This window comes from Diabrotica virgifera, chromosome 5 (genome assembly GCF_917563875.1).
Source record: "Diabrotica virgifera virgifera chromosome 5, PGI_DIABVI_V3a".
Lineage (NCBI taxonomy): Eukaryota > Metazoa > Arthropoda > Insecta > Coleoptera > Chrysomelidae > Diabrotica > Diabrotica virgifera.
This window is the reverse complement of record NC_065447.1, coordinates 155,379,543-155,405,515: the sequence shown is the minus strand read 5'-3', so window position 1 is coordinate 155,405,515 and position 25,973 is coordinate 155,379,543. Positions and strand designations below refer to the sequence as shown.

General features: G+C 34.3%; 1 protein-coding gene and 1 long non-coding RNA gene across 2 annotated transcripts in view; one reads left to right on the top strand and one right to left on the bottom strand.

Moving 5' to 3' along the window:
• The window catches only part of LOC126884518 (uncharacterized), a 58,536-nt gene extending 35,274 nt beyond the window's left edge, over positions 1–23,262 (bottom strand). The window contains exon 1 of the long non-coding RNA XR_007698078.1: positions 22,968–23,262. This is a non-coding gene — a long non-coding RNA (uncharacterized LOC126884518). The remainder of the gene's footprint in view (positions 1–22,967) is intronic.
• LOC126884513 (uncharacterized protein DDB_G0284459) overlaps positions 1–25,973 on the top strand; it is a 244,961-nt gene that overhangs the window by 54,549 nt on the left and 164,439 nt on the right. The gene's annotated exons all lie outside the window — the stretch shown is intronic.

Here is a 25,973-nt window from a genome sequence, read left to right as displayed (position 1 = left end):
TTTTATTGAGTTCTTGAATGAAGTTACGAAATGTATCTCTATTTACTGTTATCAAGTTCTTGTAGCGATCTTTTCACTCTTCTTTAGGTACTAATTGGGGAGGTACTCTAATACGGTAGACTTGTAGAGGTAGTGTCTGATAAACTGTAGACAAACACAAACTCGAAAATTATAATAGACCAATAAAATACCATATCCGTACAAACTGCTTAAGAAAATCCAACAGACTATCTAATAAATTCGATAGTTACCGGCCTGTTGAACAAGCGGGATTTAGTAAAGGGTATAATACCACAGAACACTTCTTCTTCTTCTTCCTTCTTGTATGTAGGCTTTAAAGCCTGTTTCTTCTTCAATATTAGCCTCCTAAATTGTTTAAGTCGCACCATCTTTTTCTTGGTCTGCCAATACTTCTTCGTCCATTTGGTGACTTATCTCGTACTATTCGTACTATCCTATCATCAGCCATTCTACTAATGTGTTCGTTCCACTCCTGTTTCCGTTTTGTCATCCATCCATTTATATCTTCTACATTGCATGATCTTCTTATGTTTTCGCTTCTCTCCCTATCCAACAGACTTTTCCCTGATATTCGTGGGAGTATTTTCATGTCTGTTGTTTCTAGTAGTCGTCTCGTTTTAGATGTGTCAGGTCTTGTCTCCGCCGTGTATGTCAATAAAGGTCTAATTGCTGCTTTATATATTCTTGCTTTTATGTCTTGTGTTAGGTGTTTGTTCTTCCAGATTGTGTTATTAAGGGATCCCGTACCACAGAACACCTACAGACAATAAGGACACTTATCGAAAAGTGTAACGAATACAATGAACCTCTTCATTTGGCATTTGTGGATTACAATAATGCACTCGATTAATAACAATAAGCAAAATAACGGAGAGGGCAGGGAGACGTTATCTCTCCAAAATTATTTACTCTTGCATTAATAGAAAATGTGTTCAAGAAGCTATATTGGGAACAAGGCGGAATTAAAATTTATGCTTAAGCCATCTAAGATTTGCCGATGACAAAGTACTCATAAGCAACAATACACAGGAACTAATCTACAGGCTAGAGGAGCTTAAACAAGAATCTGAAAAAATCGGTGTAAAAATGAATTCAAATAAAACAAAAGTGATCACAAATTAAAATATCACAATTATATAGAAGTGAAATAGAAAGTGCCGAAGAGTATATATGTTACCGGCCAAACCCGATTTCAGGCCTAGGCCAAACTAGTTTATCCTGATATAAATACACACACTTCAGGCCAAACTAGTTCGGCCTAGGTCAAACTAGTTTATCCTGATATAATAAAGACTCACACTTCAGGATAAACTAGTACGGCCTATAGTCTAAACCAATTTAGCCGAGTCGAAAGTAATTTAGCGAACATGTAAGGACTTTTACGTGCGGGGAATTCCCAAATCACGTCCCAACAGGGATGGCAAAAAAAATTATACATCGATATATTGTATCATAATATGATAAATCGAATGAAGATATTGTTACATGCTATAAATCAATATATTCTTGTATAATTAAATAATATAAAAAATAATAAATAAAAGGGGTTTTTCCAAAAATTAAAAGAAAAGATACACTTACGAATAAAATCGAGTACGAATTCATATTGTTTTCACCAATTTTGAAAAAATATGAAAACGTTGAATTATCCACATCCGTCTGTCCGTCCGTCAGTCTGTCTGTCCGTAAACTCAACTCCTCCGTCATTATACCAGGTAGAATGACAAATGAGGTGTCAAATGAAAGCTTATAATCCAAGGATGGTACTAAAGGTAAGAAATTTGATTTAGGCTGTCTGTCCGTCCGACCGCGAATATATCTCAATATTATTGTTTGTTTGTTACGAATAATTATAATTTTAATAAAAATAATTATTCAATTTATTATTTATATTAAGCCGCACTAGTTCGCTGAATTACTATCTTCTTCTTGGCTTTTTCCCATTATGAGTTTGCCGTTTTCGTCTTCCATAGCACTCTATTCTCCCAGTCGCCATCTCTGAGGTCTCTATCTATCATAGCATTTTCTACGTGAGTTTTCCATCTCACAGCTGCTCTTCCTCTCCGTCTTCCTCCCCGCGGGTCCCAGTCCAGTAATCTGTTCGGCCACCTGTGCTCCGGCATTCTTTGTACATGCCCGTACCATTTCATGCCTCTACTTTTACTACCACAACTTTTTTGTAATTGAGTATTCTACTTCTATCCTGTTTCATATTTCTTCTGCTCTTATTCTATCCTACCTGGTAATGTGTAGACACCTTCTCATAAACTCCAATTCAACTGTTCGTATTTTATTTCGTATTATTGTTGTCACTGGCCATTCTTCTGCTATTGTAGGGTAATATTCAGCACTATGCCCTGAAAAATCCTTTTTTATTTTGTTTAGTTAGAGTGTTCTTCCCATATCACTCCACGGAGTGCTTTCGTGGCTTGTTTTACCCGTAATATTTTCATTTATATATCTTTCATACAACTGCCATTTCGGTTTATCATTTACCCTAAATACTTACAAGTCTTACAACTCATAATAGTGTCTTCTAAACTTACATTTAAATCAGCAACCAATCTGTAATCAATTTTATGTACTTTCGACTAGATTAAATTGGTTAGACTAGTAGGTCTGGATCCCGCGTATGAAAAAAAAAGTTGATTAATATCAAGCTGAAAATTTGTTATTAGCTTAAGGGTGTCTAGTCGGACAAACATTGATATATGGGAACACTGGAACAGGGGAAGTTTTAACTGTGGAACAGGTTAAAAATTTGGAACGGTCAGACCACGAAAACGGCACATGTATTTTGTCCGACAGAACAGACTTACACTCTCTGAACAGAGATTAAACTCTCATGCAAAAATTAGACTGCTATTTATCACCAAATTGGCGTTTTAATGAGTGGAACATGTAGAATATGTCAAATGACAGGAATTATGACAGGTGCTAAATAGCAGTCTGATTTTTGCATGAGAGTTTAATCTCTGTTCGGAGAGTTTATGTCTGTTATGTCGGACAAAATAAATGTGCCATTTTCGTGTTCTGTCCGTTCCAAATTTTTATCCTGTTCCACAATTAAAACTGCCCCTGTTACAGTGTTCCCATATATCAAAGTTTATCCGACTAGACACCCTTAAGCTATTAACAAATTTTCAGCTTGCTATTAATCAACTTTTTTTTTCATTCGCGGGATCCAGACCAATAGGCTAAACTAGTTTATCCTGATATAAAAACATACACTTCAGGATAAAGTAGTTTGGCCTGAAGTGTGCGTCTTTATATCAGGATAAACTAGTTTGGCCTAGGCCAAACTAGTTTGACCTGAAATGTGTGTATGGTGTATTCCACGAATATACGACTGTTTTGGATTATCGCGACAACGAATATTTTAGTGTGCAACATAAGAAGTACGAAAGTATTTGGCTCTAATGATTACTCCAATAAACAACAATATAATTTGCAATTTACTTTCGTTCTTCATATTTTGCACAGTAAAATATTCGTTGTCGCGATAATCCAAGAGGGTCGTATATTCGTGGAATGGGGTATATTTATATCCGGATAAACTAGTTAGGCCTATGCGCGATAGGCTACACTAGGCCTAGGCCATACTAGTTTATCCTAACGTGCTTAGGACAAACTAGTTTGGCCTGAAATCGGGTTTGGCCGGTAACATATATACCTAGGTCACACGATCGAACTAAGCAAACACAATCAAACGGCAGAGATAACAGGAAGAATGCGAATGACTTGGACAACAGTAGGAAGACTCAGTGTTGTTCTGAAAAACAAAAAGATACCAATACATCTAAAGAAAAGGGTATTCAACAGTTGTATTGTAACAGTTATGACCTATGGAATGGAGACCGTGACACTTACAGAGTTATCAGCCAATAGATTAAGAACAACACAGAGGGCTTTCGAACGAGCTATGTTAGGAGTATCTCTGAGAGAGATGGGAGAGTGCGAAGTAGGAAGCAGCACGAAGGAGTAAGATGTAATTGGAAGAATTGCGAAAATGAAATGGAACTGGGTAGGACACGTGGCACTACAAAACAACGAAAGGTGGACGAGAAACATCGTAAATTGGAGATCACGCGAGTACAGTCGTAGTAGAGGAAGACCACAAAATCGATGGCTAGACGACATCAAAGCAAAAGTACGGAGAAACTGGCGCCATATTGTTTTTTAAAATAAGAGTTAAAATTTCAAAATTGTATTTTGAAAACAGTTTCCAATCTGGTTTGTTTTTATGTATTTTCTAATAGTTCCATTCTGTTAAGCTTATTTTTCTAGTGCTTTAGAATGACACATCCACTTTTAGTTCATTTTTTGCTTTCACCTAGATACCATCGCGGCACGTTAGAACTAAATAACAGCGACGGTGCTTTAATAGAGGAATGATATTAGAGGTACTATATTAGTGGTACCGGTGTAGAAGCAAAACGATTAAAGAGTCGTGACGAGGCGATCAGGTCGTGGCGTTAACTAACAATTTCTTCAAAAAACGGTTTCGTCGCTTTTTACGCTGTACACAGTAGTAATTAGTTCCCTATCAGAATACCGCTACGACATACCTTCTTTAGAATTTCTTCTAAGATATATTGACATTAAGCCAACGTGTAGAGTACACATTAATAGCATTGCGTTTTAAAGTTATGGAGAGAGAAAAATAAAATTATTCTAAAATTACTAGTAAAAATTTATATACAGGGTGCGCCAAACGCCAAACCTCTGGTTTTCTTTGATTACGGCTAAACTATGGGATATACAAAAAAATGTTTTTAACAAAACTAATGAATATAATTATTTTCTATTATACAGGGTGAGTCAGAACGACGGTACGAACCAAAGTTTTGTTTTTTTAAATGGAACACCCTATATATTAAATCATTTTTAAATATAGTTTTTAAAAATATGAAAAATTTGTATAAGGTCTTATAGGCCTAAACTTTTATTCTCTTAATATTTTTACTTAAAAAAGGTATATTACATTCATCTCGCTAAACTCAACCGTTTTCGAGATAAACGCATTTTAAATCTGCGAGGCAATATAATTTTTTGCATAATACATATCATTATAGTCACCCCAAGTAGCACCGAACGGGTTTATTAAGAGGAAACAGTAGCGATCAACAGGTAGCGAAAACGCGTTCCAAGATTGCGGCTGTAGTTAAATAAATCTTTTTATCCGATGCCTAGATTTTGTGTCATTTTGGAACTACTAAATTTTTTTTATTTCATTAGTAGTTCCAAAATGACACAAAATCTAGGCATCGGATAAAACAGTTTATTTGAAGAAAGTGTATTTTTTTGTTCTTCTTAATGGCGGTACAGGCTCGTTTTTTTAATATTGTATTTAATTACAGAGTAATTTTCACATATTAATATATTTTTTCAAATTGGGCTCTGTACCGCCATTCTTTATTATATTACGAATACGTGTGCCAAATATCTCGAAAAAATATTCAAAATTACAGCCGCAATCTTGGAACGCGTTTTGGCTACCTGTTGATCGCTACTGTATCACCTTAAGTCTTTTAAGGATGCTTTAAAACTGTAAAACAAAAAAACAAAAATAAAAATCTTCTTAAAACTTTTTTTTAAGCAACTGGTTTTAAAGCTGCTGTGAAGGTGCTTTTAAACCATGTTAAAAGACACTTTAAGTGCAGACAGTTTTATAGCAAACTTAAAAAGGTTTCTTAAATGGAGACTTTAAAAGACAATTTACCATATTAAATTATTCTTTAAACCCATATACTCCATATAGGCCAACAAATTTTTCCATGTGTTATGACAGGTAGATACGTATTTGTATCCATAAAATAATAAAAAGTACTTGGTTATTTCGGACTGTCAAGGTAGAAAAACACTTGCGCACCCACTTTATTGATAATGTTAACAAAAACAGGTCTAATCTCATGCGCCCTAAAATTTCTCACTTTTGGCAATTAAAAAATAAAAATAATAAAAAAATTTAAATCCGAAAAATATTAATTTAACAGAAAAATAATTTTATCTACAATTTTAATGTTTTAATATTAAAATAAATCGAATTAATGTCTTTAAGGCGCTTATTTATAATTTTTATGTATGCCTTATATTGTAATCTATCATGGCTTTCAGCATATCCAGAAAGCAATATGACCGAAATCCAAATAAAACTATTTGATCTATCGACAGAGAATTGTTAAGATCAAATGGTTTTATTTTATACCTTTTCAAGAGCATATATCCTACATAAAAGCAAGGTTGCCTTGCAATTAAAACCGTTTAGTTTTAATGCTACTGTCAATAATACCACTCGATTTTAATGTGAATCTAACATAAAATCGAGATGTCGTAGTGCTGTGTGTGTTGTATTTTTCTTTAAAAATGACCAGTTCGTTTATATTTTAAGTACTTGCTACTTATTTCTTCCATACTAACTGTACTTCCACTTTTTACAACACACTACACCACTGTTTCGCTCTAAAACAAATTGCCGAACATTTTGGACATGAAAGAAGACGGGATGAGTTTAGTTTTATTGTTTCTAACAAAAAGCATAGTTTAATCTTTACGGTAACCAAATTGATTCAGTTAAGAGCGTTTGGTTTTAATATAGCCTACTAATTGCTTTTAAGAAAGCAAATTTAAAGAAAACTAAAAAAATAGTTTTAAGGCATATGTTTTACTGACATAATAGTCTTGAGATCCAGTAGTTTTAATAATAGGTTTTATTAGTCATATTAGGAGAATCTTTAAAACTGCAATAAAACTAAAAGGTCACATAGGAGGATCTAATAAAACCAAACAGTCCGGAAGTTCTTCATAAAACTGATTAGTTTTAAAGTGAACTGATAATAAACCATTTTAAAACTACAATAAGACAAATTATCTATTAAGATTAATTAGTCTTATTTGGTACTCTTATTAGATACTTTAAAACTAGTGACATATGCTTAACAGTTTTAAATTTCTGGCAGTATATCTACAAAGTAACTTTAAAACCATTATCTTCTTATTTACCACAATAAAACCTTTATAAACCTTACATAAAACTAAAATGTTTTTATTGTGCTACTTGGAACACCAGAAAAATAACTTAAAACCATAAAAATTTCCAAAAATGTATCGCAAATTTCTTCAAATGGAATTTGCGAAGCAATGACATAAATTATGGGAACTGGCACAATTATTATGGTTTTAAGTTTATTTTTCGGGTCTAATTACATTCATATGTAGTAAGTAGCGCTGCAGAGTGGTTCGTCTGTTTTTGCGCTAATATACTAATTTTGATATTTATGTTTATGTACTTTTGGACGCATTTTATGCACTGTAATTTTATTTACTGACATTATCCCTAACACAATGCAAAATGTTGCAAGTCTCTAGGTGCTGTATCTAAAAATCGGTTTATTTTTCCTAAATAATGTCCTGGTCTAATCGCCTAAATGTCAAGATTGCTTGACCAATGTTTACAATCATTACAAACAAACCAGTCTTTAGAAGTGACAATTTAATGTGTCTCTGAAAGAGATAAATAATGCTAATATTGTTTAAATGTCTCTGATCTAAAAAGAACACAGACATATTTTTAATGTGGCACAATAAACCAAAAATGTATCTGCAAAATGTGGCCCTAGGCGAATTTCTTTTACATACCTGACCTTATAGCCTCGAGTTAACACCGATTGGCTTCCTTTTATTATCTTAAACAACAGATAATATGCAAGGTCACCATGTTCAGAATTTAAATGAAGTTGCTCTTTTATTTTTATATGTTGGGAGTCGAATTCTTTTGCGGAATTTTAGCACGCCTACGGGATTTTTAATGTTGATGTTTCCAACAAAGATAAATATTTTATTATGCAGTTTTTTCTATTGCATAAACGGGTATCGTATCATCGAGTTATAGTCTAAGAGCTAGTGAACCCTCCGACTAACGGTCGTCCTGTAAGGCTAGAAATTTTTCTAGTGATAATTCATAGCACACCAAGGCTAAAAACCATGACCTGGCAGGCATCAGCCGTGCACGTGTATTTACCAGGTGAATCGAAAAGTGCAAATTTAGGGGGTAAAATAAACTTTCTCCTGTAAAGTTTAAATTTAACTATTATGTGTTTGAGTAAGTCATTTAGAAAAAATGTGTACAATGACAGGCGATTCTGAAGAGCATACGACCTTGCCACGACCTTAGTGACTTTTCTCTTAGGTTAATAGTTTTTGTTATATAAGCGATTAAAAATTTTGAAAATTGCGAAATCGGCCATTTTTAACCCTAAATCGGACACTTAACTAAAAATTTCAATGTTGCCAAGGTAGTTAGATATTCTTTAAACATTGATTGATGAAATCCCGAAGAGTTTTTTGCAATACAATATCGAAAACCCCTTTGTTTTTTAATTGCTAATCAAGCGGGCGCGACACTGTAGTATAAATGAGGACGTTTGAGTTTGCATAAATTCATTATCTCGAGAATGGGCAAATTTGAAGAGAAATCCTCAGATAGGTCGATTTTTATTTTTAAATCAGGACTTTTTGGCATATATATAATACTAGTGACGTCATCCATCTGGGCGTGATGACGTAATCGATGATGTTTTTAAATGAGAGTAGGGGTTGTGTGATTGCTCATTTGAAAGGTTATTTAATTCTCTATTCAATAATATAAACCTTAACATAATTATTTATACAGGGTGTACAAACAATTTTTTTACTGAATTTTACTATATTACTGAATAGAAAATTAAATAACCTTTCAAATGAGCTATCACACAACCCCTACTCTCATTTAAAAATATCATCGATTACGTCATCACGCCCAGACGGATGACGTCGCTAGTATTATATATAAGCCAAAAAGTCCTAATTTAAGAATAAAAATCGATCTGTCTGAGGATTTTTTTTTAAATTTACCCTTTCTCGAGATAATGAATTTATGCAAACTCAAACGTCCTCACTTATACTACAGTGTCGCGCCCGCTTGATTAGCAATTAAAAAACAAAGGGGTTTTCGATATTGTATTGCAAAAACCTCTTCGGGATTTCATCAGTCAATGTTTAAAGAATATCTACCTACCTTTGTAACATTTAAATTTTTAGTTAAATGTCCGATTTAGGGTTAAAAATGGCCGATTTCAATTTCGCAATTTTCAAAATTTTTATAATTTTTATAACAAAAACTATTAACCTAAGAGAAAAATCACTAGATACCTTTTCTGTTTGGAATGATTCAAAAACCTAAAAATAACTTTGTTCGATGCAAAAAAAATAATTTTAGAAAAAACCCATAATCTTTCCCCTCGCCTGGCAAGGTCTTATGCTCTTCAGAATCGCCTGTCATTGTACACATTTCTTCTAAATGACTTACTCAAACACATATTTAAATTTAAACTTTACAGGAGAAAGTTTATTTTACCCCCTAAATTTGCACTTTTCGATTCACCTGGTATATACACGTGCACGGCCAATGCCTGCCAGGTCATGGTTTTTAGCCTTGTTGTGCTATGAATTATCACTAGACAAATATCTAGCCTTACAGGATGACCGTTAGTCGGAGGGTTCACTAGCTCTTAGACTATTTGTGACTTGGACTTAATTTGCGATTTTCTAGTCGCGCGAGTGCTTTGTCGCGAATATTGAATACATTGTTTCAAATACAAGTCAATCCACGATTATTTAGTTGCAAATGCAAATGGATTGACTTGTATCTGAAACAATGTGTTCAATCTTCGCGACAAAACAATCGCGCGACTACAAATCGCAAGTGGAGTCCGGCGCTAAGTGTAGAGATATACTGGAGCTTCGCACTTCGCCACGCACCTCGCCGCGCACTTTGCTACAAATTGCATACTCGCCATGGTATTACTCGTCAGTTTTAAATACAAAATATACAGTATGCGGCAAAATAAACAGTACTGAAATAAGTATTGAAATGTTTATGATTATTTATGTATTTAGTATACATGATCTAGCTTTGACGTTCCCAATAAAACAGTTGTTAAAGATCCATCTAGCGGGAAAAAAACTTTAATTCTATTAGTCGTCAATTCCGTAATGTCAGACGGTGAATCAGTCTGCCTCCTTCAGCATTCCCTATATGTACGCATCAGGTGGCGTTAGGTCTGGTGAGTGGCGATCTTCCAAAATGATCGTGCAGTACTCGAAGATACTCCTTGGCCGTGTGACAGGTGGCCCGGTCCTGCTGAAACCATTGTTGATTTTAAGCTTTGACCGTTTTCGCAACCTTTTCCGAATGACCGAAAATAATACTCCAACATAAAAATTTTCTCTGCAAAATTGAGAACTATCTTGAAGCATCTAACATTAACATGACATTCACATACGTTATAACGACATTCGGAAACCACTCAGTACGTTTCAGCATATTACACATACAATTAACTAGTTTTGATGGGAAATAAGATCAAAATATCAAGATGGCGCCGAACGATGCGCACGTGAAATTACTCCTCTCTGTAAATGATGAGAATTTTAAGGAAAAAGCATTCAAATGTTGCCAGAAAACTACTAACGTTATAGTGTGCATAAAATGTGGAAGTATTTTTCATTTATCTTGTTCATCAAGAAAAAAGCAGAAATGTATAAAGTTATGTGATACTAGAATTGTATGTGAGACATGTGAACAATCTGAAAATCCCAAAGGAAACTCAGTAAGTCATACTCAAGAGGTAAATGCACATATCCTACAGTTGGAAATTGATTTTCTAAAAACAATTTTAAGTGAAAAAGAGGAAAAATATAAAATTTTATTTGATAATAATCAATTGTTAAAAAGAACTAACGAGCTCCTTGAAGAAAAAGTAAAACAAAAAACTAAAGAACCTGAATTCAAGGTAATTAACGTTGACAAAAGAAAAAACTGGACTTCCCCTGGTAAAGATGATAAACAACTACAAAATGTTAATGACCTTACTAATAGTAAACAAACTGAATTAGTAGTGACTAAAATTCCTGCAGACGGAACGCTAGCGCGATCCTCAACATCGACAAACTTTGGAAATGAAGTGCCAAATGAAAAAAAATACATTACATCAAGACAAATGAGTGCCGCAATGCAAGAAGCCAAAACTCAAACTGTTTTACATAATCTGTTGAACACTGAAAATAATGCTCCGGTTCTTTCAGAGTCTTCAAGCAACGGTGCGTGGACACAGGTAGCTCATAGAAAAAAGAGGAAGTTCTTAGTTGGAAGTACCGAGTCACCTTGCAACATTGAGGCTGTTCCACAAATGATCAACCTACATGTGACTCGCCTAAAGCCTGACACAAAACCGGAGCAATTAGAAAAGTTCCTGGAAAATCATTTAGATGGCGTAAAATGCGAAATCCATCAGTCCAAAAAACCTGACATATATGCATCCATGAAAGTGACCATTAGACGAGACTTAATTAAGAATGCATGGAAGCGAGAAATCTGGCCCAGTGGAGCATTAGTCTCGTTTTTCAAGATGAGGAGGACGCTGTCGCATTAGGTGGGTCCTCAAGCAATACAACTACTTCACGTATAGTAAATGACTTTAAATTGAAGTTAATCTCGGTTAATGTACAATGTTTAACAAACAAACTTTTAAATCTTGAGCTTTTTTCTAATGCTGAAAAACCTGACATTCTATGTATTCAGGAGCACTGGTGTAATGAGGATAATATTAATCTTATTTATATCCCAGGGTACACTTTAGTAACCCATTTTACTAGAAAAAATAAAATACATGGTGGAACTCTTATTTTATCTAAATCTGGGACAGACAAGTATGCAGTCTCAGTCGTTGATTGCCGTAAATTCTCTGAGGAAGAAAGCTTTGAATGTTGTGCTGTGACTATTTTAATCAGTAACTGTAAATTTCTAGTCATTAATGTGTACAGAACGCCTAACAGCAATCTAGATTCTTTTATAAATAATTGTTTTAATATTTTAGGTCATTTTCACAACCGTGTTGATAAAATTTATCTCTGTGGAGACTTTAATATCAACTACTTAATTCAGAGCAATGAAAAACTTCGATTAGATGATCTTTTTCAATCGTTTGGTTTGTCTCTTAATATCCCAAATATACCAACACGTATTTTCATGAATAACAATAAAGTAACTAAAACAAAAATTGACTACATTGCTACTAATAATATCACTATGAATCATACTTGTCAAGTCAATCAACCCAATATGGGTGACCATCTTGCCATTATTTTTGACATTGTTGTAAGTCGTAATCAGGATAGGATGGAATCTAATATAAAACAGCAGTGTTTTAGGTGTTTAAATGATAATAATTTAGACATCCTAAAACAAGACTTGATGAGGATTGGTTTTTACGAGGTATACAATGAAAGTAATATTAATAACGCTTTTATCGAATTTATGGATACTTTAAACTTTGCTATTACTTCAAACTGTCCCCTTAAAAGTAAAATAGGTAAGGACGTGCATAAAAGTAAAGGTTGGGTTGATCATGACATATATGCTAGGAGTAAACAATTAAAAAACCTATTTAATGAAGCTAAAAACTCTAATAATAGTAACATCTGGAATGAGTATAAAGCTACCAAGAAGGAATACAATAATCTTATTGCTGAAAAGAAAAGGGAATTCAATTATCTTCAAATTATAAGTAGTAATAATAAACAAAAAACTATGTGGAGTATAGTAAATAAAACTATAGGGAGAAAGCAAAGTACTAATAAAATTAAACTCAAAATTGAAGACAAACTAATATCAGATGATAAAAATTTAGCTCAATATTTTGCATGCCATTTCAATGACAGAAATAATGCACTAAAAAATAGGCTTGACAATAACCCTCAAAACTGTACTTTATCACATAGGTGGACTATAGACAGTTTTGTTTATTTTCCAGTAACATCTGATGAAGTTCTTGATATTATTTGTGGTCTTAAAAATAAACATTCTTTTGGAAATGATGAATTAAACACAAGAATGATCAAACACATCAAGGATGTTATATCAGAACCGCTGGCATATTTAATTAACCTAGTATACAACACAGGTGAATTTCCTGAAAACCTAAAATTAAGTAAAATTGTTCCAGTATATAAAAAATCCGATCACACTTGTATTGATAATTATAGACCTATTTCTTTGTTAAATGTAATTTCAAAAATTTTTGAACGAGCTTACTACACTAGGATCATACAGTTTTTGGACAAAAATAATGCACTGTGTTCAGAACAGCATGGCTTTCGATCCGGAAGATCAACAGAGGGGGCTACTGAAGTATTTATGGAATCTGTCTATAGGCATCTTGATGATGGTCTTCTTGTAGTGGGTATCTTCTTTGATCTTTCCAGAGCATTCGACAGTCTTAAATTTGAATTTGTCCTTAACAAATTGTATGTCCACGGAATAAGAGGTAACATGTTAAATTTATTGAACTCATATCTTCTGGAGAGGAAATTCTATGTTGAATTAAACAAGGAAAGGTCAGACATCTTCAGTGTAGATGTAGGAGTGCCGCAGGGATCTGTGTTGGGACCACTGCTATTTCTTATTTTTGTCAATGACCTACCCGATCATATTACTCATGACCACATTGTAATGTACGCAGATGACTCATCTGTGATTGTATCAGCACATACATACGTAGAGCTTCAAAATAGAGTGTCAAGGGTTATCAGATTATTCCAAACATGGTGTACACAAAACTTGCTACAACTGAATATTGATAAAACATCGTATATACATTTTAGATGCAAACGAAATATGCCAGTTGTGTCTATTCCTGAAATTGTAAATATTCCAAACATAAAATTTTTAGGTGTATTCTTGGACCAGTTTATGAGTTGGGATGTTCACGTTGAATATGTTAATAAGAAACTAAATTGTTCATTCTATGCTTTAGTACAGTTGAAGAGAACACTCAGTATTAAAACTCTCATTAATGTATATTATTCTTTGGTTTATTGTCACCTTACTTATAATGTTACGTTATGGGGTAATTCCACAAAATCAGACACAGTGTTTATTAAACAGAAGAGAATTATTAGACTTATCTTCAATATTCCTTTTGGGCATACTTGTAAGCAAGTTTTCATTAATAACAATATCTTACCGTTGCCTTCCATATATATCTTGAAATCCATATTGTATATTAAGCATAATTTACATTCATTCAAGAGAAATTCTGATTTACATGCATACTCAACTAGGAATGCCAATCAGTTTGTTACTGTTGGTCACAAACTATCCAAATTTGAGAAGTCCACAGATTATGTGGGGGTCAGGCTATATAATCATCTTCCAAATGAAGTTAGATCTTTGCATCCGGTGAAATTCAAAAGAGTTGTGAAAAGTATACTATGTAAACATGCATTCTACAGTGTAGAAGAATACTTAGCAACTAGATTGCTGTTATGAGTTCTGTCTAATATTAATAATTTTCATATTTATCAATGTACATTATGTTAAATCTAAAATTTAAGTGTATGTATAGGTATTTGATTATGTGTCTGTGACTATATTGTGTTGTATATCTGACGTGTATATCCATCTTTATGATGGCAGCTGTAAAGCTATACCAATAAAGTATTCTATTCTATTCTAAGCCACAATTTGACTACGATTTGGACGTCGAAACGTTGATAAAATAATTTTTTTAGTTTTTGTGGCTTATTTCCCATCAAAACTAGTTAATTCAGTGGTTTCCAACCCGAGACTGTTGCAAGGGGGGCATGCAGATGTTTCCAAAATATTTTTGAATACAAACCAAAAAAGTCGAATAGGTGTCAAAAAAATGAATCTGCAAAATAGGTATACGTAATCCACAATCCTCGCCGCGATTTTTTCTGGTACCCACAAATGCTCAAACATCCATCCATACTCTTGCTGGAACAAAAACGTCTCGCTTTCGCGTTTTGAACCGAGCGCCAAATCTTCTTCTTCTTATACTTGTTGTAGATATGTCGATCTGTTAATTACGACGTTGAAATATTTCTTGAAAGGTAGACTGCCAGCTATCTCTCCCGTTGGTCTCCCCGGTACTCCCCATACCTTTTGGTGGTCTCCCCGGTACTCCCCATACCTTTTGGTGGTCTCCCCGGTGGACGATTGCCAGCTGGTTTTCCTTCTAGCGCAATTCGTGGTAGTCTGTGCTCCTCCATTCTTTTTACATGACTGAACCATTCTCTTCGTATTTGTCTACCCCATCTTACTACATCTTGCACGCCACATTGTTCCCTGATGACGTTTAGTATTCTATCCCTTCTTGTCTTCCCTGCTATGGCTCTTAGTGTCTTCATTTCGGCTGTTCGTAGCATGCTTTTGGTTTTATTTGTGTCTTCTCTTAATTCAATGCCATAGGTCATAACAGGTCTGATGCAAGTTTTATATATTTTAACCTTGCTGTCCATTCTCATATTATATGGGTTATTCCAGATCACATCTCTCAAACATCTGGGCCATGATAACTTGATAAGTTTACACCTAGATATTTGAACTGGTTTAGCTGTTTATAGGTTTCCCCTCTACCACGAGCTTGCATCTAATTGGATCTTTCGCAATGGTAATGCATTTTTTTCTGCGTGGATATGCTCATGTTGAGTTGTCGACATGCTTGGTAGAATCGATAAAGTTCTCTTTGTAGGTCATCCTCATCTTCGCATCATCTGCATCATCCGCATATCAGGGTGTTTGGTAAAGAATGGGCCATAGCTTAACCTCAGGTTTCTGAAGTTAAAATAGGCCGATTTAAGCTGACTTACCTTAGTACACAGTTTATAATAACCGAGATACAGGGTGTCAAAGTTAAACTTTTTTTTATTTATTATTGAATATTTCCTGACAGGTATGAGTTAACAACATGAAATTTGGTGTGTGGGGTTTTTTGGATCGAGAAAACTAAATTCCCTACCAAAAATGATGTATTACCCAGAGGGCGCCACATACGCCTTTAGCACTCATTTATTACGTTCAATTTTTTTTATCCCTTACTCTGTATAATTTTGACATTAAAATTTTTATTCTCCTGTTAGTTTTACTTAAAAAAGGTATACTTTTTCATCTCGCTAAACTCAACCGTTTTCGAGATAAACGCATTTTAAATCTGCGATACACCATCATTTTTAGCATAATATCATTGTAATTCCACCCGAAAAATAACTTAAAACTATAATAATTGTGCCAGTTTTCAAATTTATGTCATTGCATCGCAAATTCCATTTGAAGAAATTTGCGATACATTTTTGGATAATTTTATGGTTTTAAGTTATTTTTCGGGTGTAACTACAATGATATTATGCTAAAAATGATGGTGTATCGCAGATTTAAAATGTGTTTATCTCGAAAACGGTTGAGTTTAGGGAGATGAAAGAACCTTTTTTAAGTAAAACTAATAGGAGAATAAAAATTTTAATGTCAAAATTATACAGAGTGAGGGATAAAAAAAATTGAACGTAATAAATGAGTGCTGAAAGGCGTATGTGGCGCCCTCTGGGCAATACATAATTTTTGGTAGGGAATTTAGTTTTCTCGACACAAAAAACCCCCACATACCAAATTTCATGTTGTTATCTCATACCTGTCAGAAAATATTCAATAATAAATAAAATAAAAGTTTAACTTTGACACCCTGTATCTCGGTTATTATAAACTTTGTACTAAGGTAAGTTAGCTTAAATCGGCCTATTTTAACCTCAGGAACCCGAGGTTAAGCTATGGCCCATTCTTTACCAAACACCCTGTATATTCGCAAATATACTTGTTTTGGTTACGAGTAAAGGACGAATTTCCTACTTTGACAAACAAAGTTTTAGAAATTTTATTGACATTTGTAACATCTTACCTATGTGAAACTGATTTTTCTTCAGTATCTGGCTTAAACAATGATACCACGGCTTGAGAAAATTTGTGCTGAAAACAAGCTCAATCGTCGCAATAAATTTTTATAATGTTGTATTAATTATATTTTTTTTTGTATTTTTGTAAGATTTGTTTTTATTACATTTAAAATTATTAATTCTTATAATAAATAATTATTTTTTTATGTATAATTTTACATCATATTTTGTATTATTTTGTAGCCCATTAAATAAATTACAATATCTGTTGAATATATACGAAATTAGATTGTTTGAAAAGTTAAGGGGGCGCAACAATTTTTTCGTTTTAAAGGGGGGCGCAAGTACAAAAAGGTTGGAAACAACTGAGTTAATTACAAAAATGCCACAAGAAAATAGCTTCAGAACAACATGACACATACAAATTGGAGACATACGCAATTCATTACTGTTTATTTTGCCGCATACAGTATTTCTACAATTTAAAAAATTACACTATATTCTATTTTAAGGTTTTCACTTACATTACTGTCAATTAGTAGAATTCTGTCTTTATAATTGTTAAAATGAGTAAAATTATCATCATTTAAAAGCATATATTAGTCTGTTTTTTTTTCGCTATCTCTCTTTTCTTCCCTTTTATTATATTTATTTTCCTTATGTGTCCTTCAAAATGTTCTATCATATTATGATGCATCTACAAAAAAAAAGTTAGTGGCTGAATGGTTTGGAAACATATAGAGTGAGTCCTGGCGAGGTGCGAGGTACCTGGTGAAGTGCGAGGCTTCTCTATATTTCTACCCTTAATAACAGATAATGGCAAGGTCACCATGTTCAGCATTTAAATGAAGTTGTTTTTATTTTCAAATGTTGCGAGTCGAAATCTTTTGCGGAATTTTTAGCGCACTTACGGGGTTTTTAATGTTGACGTCTCCAACAAAGATAAACATTTTATTATTATGCAGTTGTTCCTATTGCATCAATAAGGTATCATCACAGCATAATAAACGAGACCAGCAAGGACACTCCCTGATGCCGACTTTGAAGTTGAAAAGTACAGGGTCGCCGTTTTTCGCGTAGTACATCTCAGTGGTGATGTGATGTGTTAGTTCATCAGTGTTGCCGATGTCACCAACTTTATTACTCGTGAGAGATTCTTTTTGAATAATTTCTGGAATTTATGCAAAAGATTAACAATACAATCGCCATTCATCGTCAATATTTTGTGTTATGTCCCAATTATTGACATAATTCTTACAGGCATACGTATAAAATTATGTTAAAAAATATTTAATATTATCAGAATGTCATAAAAGTTAAGTAAATCTGATAATTATGTACAAATCGGCAACACTGTCGATTTTCTACATTGTCTGGTACTACGCACAAAATGGCCGACGATCTGCGCCGTAATAGTGCGTGAACTTTTCCCGCCTACTAGTGTGTCACTGCTGTTGCGTTTTCTATGCTGTGGTATCATCAAGTAGTTTATCTGGGATAAAATCGTAAGATAGCTACTATGTAGGAGCGGCGTTTCCAATTAAAAGAGATAAAACATTATAATTGTTATCTTTAATTTTTTTATTGCATACTTAATTTACGTAAAACCCATAGGTAGTACTTTTCATATACAGGGTGGAAACCTGGTATGGAATAAAATTGTTTCTGTCCTTGCTTCAGAAAATTATAAAAACGCTAAGACCAGTCGATTCTTATATTATGTAAATAAAGTGTGTTTTTTAAGCGCTCTTTCTTTTTCTGTTTCATCTTACCATCATCCTGTATGTGAATATTGATTATGTTAAATTATAGGGTTTAGATTGTTAGACCAAGAAGATTGGTTACTTGCGAGAATGGCGGACGGAAAGTTTCGTTGTTGAGGGGCCAAAGGAAAATGAGAAGAAGATGATTACTAGAGGAATATTTAGAAAAAATAGGAAACTGGAGAACAACTGCCACACACAGAAGAAAGTGGAACAGTTGTAGAAAATTTTCAAAAGACCTTAGAGGACATGGACTTTCAAGTCCTGTTGAGCTGTATATGTACATACTAGGATTAGTGGATATAATCCAAAAGTGTCTTCATATGTGATTTACGGAACGTCTTCATATGTCATCTGTCTTAGTGCCCCTGATCTATTAGAGGTGACAAGCTACATCACAGTAGTCCGTTTAGTAAGAATGAGACTTTCTTCAAGACTAGCGCATTGAAAATTTAAACTTTGCTGTAAGATAGATCTAAGCAATGTGATAATCTCGGGTAACAAATACAGTTGAAGACAGGATTCGTTTTTAAGACATTTATTTTAAAACCAAACGTACAAAAGATAAGGCAATTAGCGTTAGTTACTTGTTAATTTCGTTATCAAAATATACACTCACACACAAAAATATTGCATATTTTATTTTTGAAGTACATATTTATATCCTTTTCCTTTTAAAAGGTTTTGTAACTTTGGTTGCTAAATAAGTTGAGCTGGACTATCCTACGTATATTTATTGTCAAGTAACTTGCATATTGCAGAGTCACAACTAATTTGTAGATAAATTAATGAAATAGTCTGATTTTGATTATAACATTTAATTAGAAAAAGAAACAATAACGACAATAGAACAATTTTTACGGCAATATTGTAACAATTTAGTACGTAGTATTTCCTCCTCTACCTCTAATGATTGCCTGCATCCTTCTAGGCATGCTCCGGAGAATATCTTGGATGGTTTCTTGCGGATGTCGATTCCATTCTTCCTGTGCAGAAATTCTTAATTCTGCAATTGAGTTTTCTTACTCGTACACGTCTTTTTAGGATGTCCCTTATGTGTTCTATGGGATTTGCATCAAGGCTCATTGGTGGCCAGTCTAGAGCCTCAACCCCAACATCCTCAAGATATTGTATAACTGTTCCTGCGGTATGTGCACGGGCATTATCATGCATTAGCACAAAGTTATCATACCCAATGAAGCCGGCAAAGGAAAAACATGGTCTTCAAGAATGTTCTGTATGTACCAGTCGGTATTTATTCGAATATTCACCTCAATAAGCTCGGTATGACTCTCCCATCTAATGCCATCCCATAGCATTATGGAACCGTCACCAAAACTAAAATTTTGTACTAGATTACATCCTGCGAAACGTTCCCCAGACCTTCTGTATACTCGATCACGTCCATCTGGCTTCCATAATTGTATCCTCGTTTCATCTGTGAAAAGAACTCTTCTCCATTGATGCCCGTTTCAGTTAACGTGGGCTCTTGCAAAGTGCAGCCTTTGAGTTTTATGCCGTGGTAGAAGAAGTTGAACTCTGGCAGGCCGTTTTGGATTTAAACCAACCTCTTTAAGTCTTCGAGTCACAGTTTTGACACTTAATTAACTTGTCTTGTGATCAGTAATTCATTTTTAAGATGGGGAGCTGTAAGTGTACGATTTCGCAAAGATTTAAGTTTTAAATATTGATCATCTCTTGGAGTTGTAATTACATATTTTTCGTCCTTGACTAGGTCGCCGTTTGTATTCCCCAGCCTCATTGTATCGCTTTACTATACGAGAAACAGTCTATTGGTGGATATTCGCTATCCACGCAATATCTTCTTGTCTGCAACCCTCAATTCTTAAAGTAACAATTCTAGCACACACTAACTCGCTTAAATGTGGCGTATCAGCAAGAAAACTGCTGAATCGAAATATAAAACTCTCCAACTGACATATTCTAACTGACATTTAAACAAAACAAGAATTGTCAAGTCGCCAAATCACACTTTCCATACTATGCAATATTTATTAATTTGTTACATTATTGCATATTCGGTTATAAAGACTATGTTTAACCATTTATTTGTCTCTAATAAATTAAAATACATCATAATATATATAAATAAATACAATAAATAGATAAAAAATAAATAAAAAGAATACTTAACATTTGCAAGATAGAAAATAAACAAATAATAACGATTGAAGATAAAATATGCAATATTTTTGTCCATGAGTATATTTACAATCTACATATTAAACTTTCGTAAATCTCGGGTCGATGTGACGATATTTTTTGATACATGAATAGATGATACTAAACGACGGTCGATTGGATTAGGAATAGCATTTTTTATTAATGCGAAATAAATAAAGGGGTAAGACATGTAAGAATCAACGCTCAGCTCGCATAGGGGATGGGGTTGTCAACCGTCGCAATCGCTCAGCTCGCCAAGACGGCGGGGTTTGGAAGGTTTCGAAAAATGGTCGGGATATACTTAACTCACCTATTATACCTAGTTGATTATTCTCCGTTCAACACACAGAATCCTCAAATGGATTACCGATCCATCTTTTATACTGTCAGAGACGGCAAAGAAACATCATCATCATCAATGGCGCTACAACTCTTCGGTGAGTCTTTGCCGCGTTTACTATTGCCTTCCATGTCTGTCGGTCCTGTGCCACTAATTCCCATTGTCGCACTCCTATTTTCTCTAGATCTTCTTTGACTGCATCTTTCCACCTTTTTCTAGCCGCCCTACAGACCTTCTTCCATCTGGCCTTTCCCAGAACACATTGTTTATAAGGCGATTGTCGTTACTGCGTATCACATGCCCTGCCCATCTGAGTCTATTAGCCTTTATATATCTCACTAGATTTTCTTTTCCGAATAGATACTCTAGCTCGTTATTGTATCTGCGCCTCCATTCGTTTGTCACGCTGTCTCTGCAAGGGCCATATATCATTCGAAGGATTTTACGTTCCCACACCAGCAATTTATTTACTTCTCTTTTTGTTAGCGTCCATGTTTCGCTTCCATACGCGACTGCTGGTCGTATTATGGTCTTATATATCTGGATTTTTGCACCTCGTGAAAGAAGTTTTGACTTCATTAGATGTTTCATTGCAAAGAAAGATCAGTTTCCTGCCATTATTCGCGTTTCAACTTCTCGCTCTAATTTGTTGTCACTTGTGATTGTTGCTCCTAGATATTTAAATTCTTTAACCACTTCTGATCGTTTATAGTAATGTTTTGTCTTATTCGTCATTGTTCTTGTTTTGAAACGACCATGTATTTTGTTTTGTCTTCATTTATTTTTAGACCGATGTTTAATGCAGCTTCTTCAAAAAGAAACACGTTCTGCTTAATCTTAATACATTGGCATACTCTAGACTCTAGGCCCTAGGCGAAAAAATTATATTATCGTCACAGCAAACAGCTGGGCACTAGGTGGAGTTCAGTCTTCTATTGCACAGAAAGCTGGGCTATAACTGAGGTCTAGTTCCGACGTTAAAGACGGTACAATGGATATTTTTTGGAGTGTTCATTATGATACGGTTTAACAGGAAATTTATTTTGATTAATTAAATCTATAGTAAGTTCCGAGTATTTTCTTACAATTTTTAAAATTCATATTGTTATGAAAATCATTTATTTTAGTATTGGCTAAGTAAGGAAGCCTTAAATATTAATTTAGCATTTAGTAGAAAATCATTTTACCTCCGGCATAAACTATAAACTAATTGTCCCTGATTTCCGCAAATTCTCGTTGGTTTTATGAGACCTATCACTTTGATGAGTGTGAGATAAATTTCGTATATTATATGAATAAAATGTCATTTAATAAGCAACTTCCGCTTGTTTTTTTATTTAGTGACACCGAAACCCTTTAAAATGTAGGACTTTTGTTGGTAAGACAATCAGGAAAAACGGTAAAAACCCGTAAAGTTATCAAAAAGCATTTCCATATTTAAGAGATATATTTATCACGTAATACATACACATCGAATTCCTAAGCATAAAAATGAATCCGCTATGTATATTTCAAAGGCGTCAGATTTATTACTCTCATTTTGCAAACAAAACATGTAAAACTCATCAAAGTGTCATCAGCTTCAGATACACAACATTAAACGCTTTTAAAATGTAATAAAAAGAGATATATTCGTAACTGTACATTCTTATTAAGTTTATTATAGGTAAAAAGGTACGTTTTGTATTCAATATTAAACCCAAGGAAACATGTAAAACAGGATATTTTAATATGTACCATTAAAATGATAAACATCTTTTTCATGCATGAAACTCGAAATTTATGTTTATAGTGTATATGTGTATATCTAGTTTTTATTCAACGATAACCCATTCAAAAAAGGATACATTAGAAATAAATGTAGATCTACTTACTTTTATAAAACTTTATCTAATTTTTCGATATTTATTGATTATGACCTTCTTTCACTTTGCTGCAATTTACAAAACATACCTTTCAGAATAATACTTTAGACTGAATGTTATAGTGCGAATGAGAACAATCGAACGTGTTTCCCTAGATTCTACTAAGGACGATTATGCTCTTTAACAAAGTCTCATTCTCTATAGAAGGATTCGGGCAGCCATAATCCTTCCAGATTTGTCAGACGATCAACTACATTTGCTTCAATGCACTCATGGCGTGTTCACAGTATCTTTTCGTTAGGGATTAAACTCTTTCGTGGTAGCCACGTGAGTGCACTTATTTCTTGACCTTTAGATTTGATATCTGTTGGCAATGTGTATCCAAGTAAATATTTGGTGATGTTAAAAGCTTCTTACCAGGAGCTCGTGTAATGCTGATTGAACTGATCGAACAATCGTTTGACGTTAACCTCTTGCAGATATACGTACCGACAAATGAGTTAGAGCAGGTTTATGCTGATATTGAAAACGCTCAAAAAAAACGCAGAACAATAATGTGAACATAGTTGTGAAAACCTGGAACTGGAAAGTCGGAAGACCAAAAAACGACCTTATTTTAGGCTGCCAACAGTGCCACCTAAACACAAATGCCTATTCTGGATACGAAATTAACTCCGACTTTAATCCAGTAGTCAATGGGAATGAAACAAAAGAAAAATCCAAATAGCTGGAACAAAGACAAAATAATATTGACTAGCAGTGGATGAACAAATAGAACAGTATAGGGAGTATATAGACGAGCATCTGGAGATAATAGGACAAGCTGATGTAGATGAAGCCATAAGAGAAGCAGAAGATATCGCGAACATATGGAACAACCTAGAGTTGTTTACAGCCAATAGATATTGGATGCGCTATAATAGAAACAAAGTGCAACAAAGCTCCTGGAGAACACTATAGTAGCAGAACACTTCAAACACCTCAACAAGGCAGTAGTTAACAAACGATTGTACCTAGTCAATGACATATTCTTGTTCTTTCACACATAGCCCTTCCCCTCCAAAAAAAATAAGGCAAGAAAATGTGAAGACCATAGAACGATAAGCCTGATGAGTCCGATGCAATAATCTTGATGCATGTCTTAGTCGATACCAATGTGGTTTTCTAGAGAGCACTAGAGAAGCAATTCTGGACTTCTGGAGTTGGTGATGTGAAACAAAAACTTTACTCTTGCTTTATTGATTACCGGAAGCCATTCGACCGTATAAACCACGACAAAATGACTGAAATGCTACAAGAGATCGGGTTTGAACAAGCCATAATTATTCTCCACAATGCATACTGGAATCTTCTTCTTCTTTTTATATACCTAGACATTACTCTGTCTGTTTTTCAATGTGCCTCCAGTAAGTCATTCCATTTTTTTCGTGGTCTTCCCACTGATCGTTTTCCTATTGGGGAACCGTCTCTCGCCGTCCTTACTACTCTATTTGTTGTCATTCAGCTTATGTGGTCATTCCATTCTACTCTTCTGCTTTTCACCCAGTTATTAATGTTATCCACCTTGCATCTCCTTCGTATATCTGCACTTCTAGCTCTATCCCACAGCGTCTTACCATCGATTTTTCGCAATGTTTTCATCTCTGCTGTTTCTAGCATTCTTTTTGTCCTTTCTGTATCAGATCGTGTTTCTGCCGCGTATGTCATTATTGGTCTGATGACTGTTTTGTAAATTCTGCCTTTCACTTCTTTTCCGATGTTGTCATGGAGTTTAAATATCTAGGCATCACACTATGCAGCTACGGAAAGCTCAAAACAGATTGATACTGGAATCATAATGGCAAATAATTTTTACAGCAAATTAAAAGGGATACCCCCTCTGTCTCAGCTTCTCTTTCAATAATTTAAGATACGGAGACCACACTGTGTTACTGGACGGATCTGAAGAACATCTATAGACATTAATAAATGGCCTTCGGAACTGAGTGTCAGAATGGAGCTTGAGATAAACTCCTCAAAAATCAAAATTTTGTTTTTGACCCTAGAACCTACATGCAAAACAGCGCGAAAATAACAAAACTTAACACAGCTAGATATATCTAGGCAGAGGAAGATTTAAGCAAAGCTGCAAGCGTTTGAAATTTGGTTCCAAAGCCATGCTAAAAATCAGCTGTACCGGTAGGACGACCAACACAGAAGTCTTAAGGAAAATGAATAAGCAGCATAAGAAAGATAGATGGGAAGAAGTATTAAGTTGAAAGAAGAAATCGTAGCTGAGAAATATAAGATATGGACGAACACCAACGTAAATAACCCCATACACGCGGTCCAGGATAGAAACGAATTTGCCTTAATGGTCGCCAACTTTAATAGAGATGGCACATCGGAAAAAGGTCTTCTATCATCTAGTATTATAGTAGATATAACCATCGTTCGATGCGATGGTTTCATTAATAGTGATAACTATGTAATTAATAATATGTACATAGGTACCTCTAACTTAAAAATCTTTTTTTAATAACTGGAGAACTTTACATAGCCTCGTGTGGCCTTCTGTTAAGGGTATCGGCGCAAAGTGTCGCCTGTCAAAATTTTCAATGTTTTGACTGAACTTTTGTCTCTCAATGTCTGAAAACTTTTATAGTGCCTATTTTAGTAATTTAGGCACAGGGGTGAAAAAAAGGGTCTCATTCAAAAGAAACTTTTTGGTTATTCTAAGGGACTTTCGGCCCTCGGTAACAATGCAATATAATGTAATTTCATTCTGCATTTAAATTTTTCAAAAATATTTATTAGTTTTCTCAGGATTCGAAAAAAATGAATACATTTAAAACATATTGAACATTTTGACAGGCGACATTTTGCGCCTTTGCCCTTATGGGGTCGCCCACGTTTTCTCAACTGTCATCAATACGACTAACTTCACGCGTAACTTTGATAAAAAAAATATGCACTGAAATCCAGATCCCGTAATTTTTTGAGCGTTATAAAGTGAGTACAAAGACATACATATTT